Here is a 3,061-nt window from a genome sequence, read left to right on the forward strand (position 1 = left end):
AGGAAGACCCACAAGACTATGTAAGCAGTAACTGCACACAAATAACAAATCCTCGCAACCCAACGTGTGTAGGAGTTGTCAATCCCTCGTGGATAAAGTGAAAGGATAGATTGATAGATGCAAATAAAGTGATGGAAAATAAAACGTAGCAAGGTATTTTTGGGGTTTTGATAATATAGACCTGCAAATAAAAGTGAAAATAAAATGGAAATGCATATAACAAAGTAGAGATTGCAAATAGATAGTGTAAAATAGACCCGGGGGCGTTGGTTTCACTAGTGGCTTCTCTCAAGAAAATAGCAAACGGTGGGTAGACAAATTACTGTTGGGCAATTGATAAAATAGTGAATAATTATGATGATATCCAAGACAAAGATCATGTATATAGGCATCACGTCCAAGACAAGTGGACCGACTTCTGCGTGAATCTACTTCTATTACTTCACACCCCTAACCAGCATGCATCTAGTGTATCAAGTTCATGGAGAAACGGAGTAATTCTTTAAGAACGATGACATGATGTAGGCAAGATCTGTTCATGTAGGAATAGACCCCATCATGTTATCCATAATAGCAACGATACATGTGTGTCGTTTCTCTTTATGTCACTCCGATTAAACACCACAAGATCAAACCCATCTCAAAGAACCACTTTTCATTGCAAGATAAAAAGATCAAGTTGGCCAAACAAAACCCAAATATCGGAGAAGAAATACGAGGCTATAATAATCAAAAATGGATATAATTTCATAGATCCGATCATAAACTCACAATTCATCGGATCCCAACAAACACACCGCAAAAGATAGAGTTACAACAAATAGATCTCCAAGAGACCATTGTATTGAGAAGCAAAACAAGAGAGAAAGCCATCTAGCTACTGCCTACGGACCCGTAGGTCTGATATGAACTACTCACGCATCATCGAAGGAGCACCAATGAGGATGGTGAACGCCTCCAGGATCTTTTTCCTCTCCGAAACGGGCTCTAGATTGGATTTCGTGGCTTATGGAGCTTGTGGCGGCTGAAACAATTTTTCATCTTCTCTTCTAGGGATTCTGGAATATTTTGGTATTTATAGAGCTCAGAGGCGGTGGAGGAGGTGCCCGAGGCCCCCACTACCCACCAGGATGCACCAGGGGCCTAGGGCGCGCCCTAGTGAGTAGTGGGCCACCTCGACCTCCCCTGGTGATCATCCTTGGTCCTCAAGTTTCCTTCTGGTCCACAACAAATCTCCAAAAAGTTTCATGGCATTTGAACTTCATATCATATTTATTTTCTACAAAGTAAAAAAATAGCAACTCGCACTGGGCACTATGTCAATAGGTTAGTCGCAAAAAATGATATAAAGTTGTTACAAAATGAACATAAAACATCCAAAATGATAATATAACAGCATAGAACAATCCAAAATTATAGATACGTTGGAGACGTATCAAGGTGTAATAAAAATAATTAAGGATGTGAACATAATATCTTCCACCAAATAATCCAACAAGCATCAACTACAAGATGTAATCAATACTACTAGCAACCCACATCTACCAATATGAGGTTTTGAGACAGAGATTGAATCCACGTCACGAACTAGGGTTGGATATGAGATGGTGCTGGTGAAGATGTTGATGCAGATTTGTCCTCACACGAAGGAGAAAGCGTTGTTCATGGTGATGGCTTTGATTTCCCCCTCTTCGAGGGGAATTCCCCTAGCAGAATCTATGTGTCGGAAAACAAAAGGGCCTCTGTCTAGGTTTTTGCCTCGAGACGACGGCGCTTCGTCTTGAAAGATAACTTATTATTTTTTCTAGGGTAAAACACACCATATAGGAGAAGATGGTCATAAGAGGGCGAGTTGGGGCCCCACAAGACATCAGGGCGCGGCCAGGGGGCTCTCCCTTCGAGGTTATTAATCTTTATAGCACCAAAGTGATAAACCTCCTCGACAACATAAGGTCCTTCCCATTTGGAGAGGAGTTTCCCTGCAAAATATCTAAAGCGATAATTTTACAAAAGCACTAAGTCTCCTACATTGAATTCTAACTTTTGAATTCTCTTGTCATGCCATCTTTTAACTTTTTCCTTAAACAACTTAGCATTTTCATAAGCTTGTGTCCTCCATTAATCCGGTGAGCTCATATCAAATAACCTCTTCTCACCAGCAAGTTTAAAATCATAATTAAGTTCTTTAATTTCCCAATAAGCCTTATGTTCTAACTCAAGAGGTAAATGACAAGCTATTTGATAGACCATTTTATATGGAGACATCCCCATGGGATTCTTATAAGTAGTCCTATAACCACACAAAGAATCATCAAGTTTCTTAGACCAATTCTTTCTTGACCTATTAACAGTCTTCTGCAAGATTAATTTTATTTTTTGATTTCTCAATTGAACTTGACCACTAGATTGAGGGTGGTAGGGTGATCCAATTCTATGGTTAACATTATATTTAGCTAGCAGTAGGGAAGCACCATAAATAAAATGTGAACCACCATCAGGCATTAAATATCTAGGGACACCAAACCTCACAAATATATTGTTTTAAGCATTTTAGTAGAAGTGTTATGATCAACACTACTAGTTGGAATAGCTTCTACCCACTTAGTAACGTTATCAATAGCAACTAGAATATGAGTATATCCATTCGAGGAAGGAAAAGGTCCCATAAAGTTGAAACCCCACATATCAAATGGTTCAATAGCAACTGAATAATTCATAGGAATTTCCTGGCGTTTACTCATACGTCTCCAACGTATCTATAATTTTGTATGGTTCCATGCTATTATCTTCTCAACTTTGGATGTTTTGTATGCATTTTATATCTTTTTTGGGACTAACCTATTAACTCAGTGCCAAGTGCATGTTCCTGTTTTTTCCGTGTTTTTGACCCTTTTCAGAGAAGATTTTTAAACAGAGTCGAAATGGAAAAAATCTTTGGAATGATTTTTTCTGGAACAGAAGATACGCAGGGAGCTTGAGAACCAAGGCAAAGGGTCCCGGGGGAGGCCACAATCCCCTAGCCGCGCCCTGGGGGCGCGCCTAGCAGGCTTGTGGGCCCCCC

Source organism: Hordeum vulgare, chromosome 3H (genome assembly GCF_904849725.1).
Source record: "Hordeum vulgare subsp. vulgare chromosome 3H, MorexV3_pseudomolecules_assembly, whole genome shotgun sequence".
NCBI lineage: Eukaryota > Viridiplantae > Streptophyta > Magnoliopsida > Poales > Poaceae > Hordeum > Hordeum vulgare.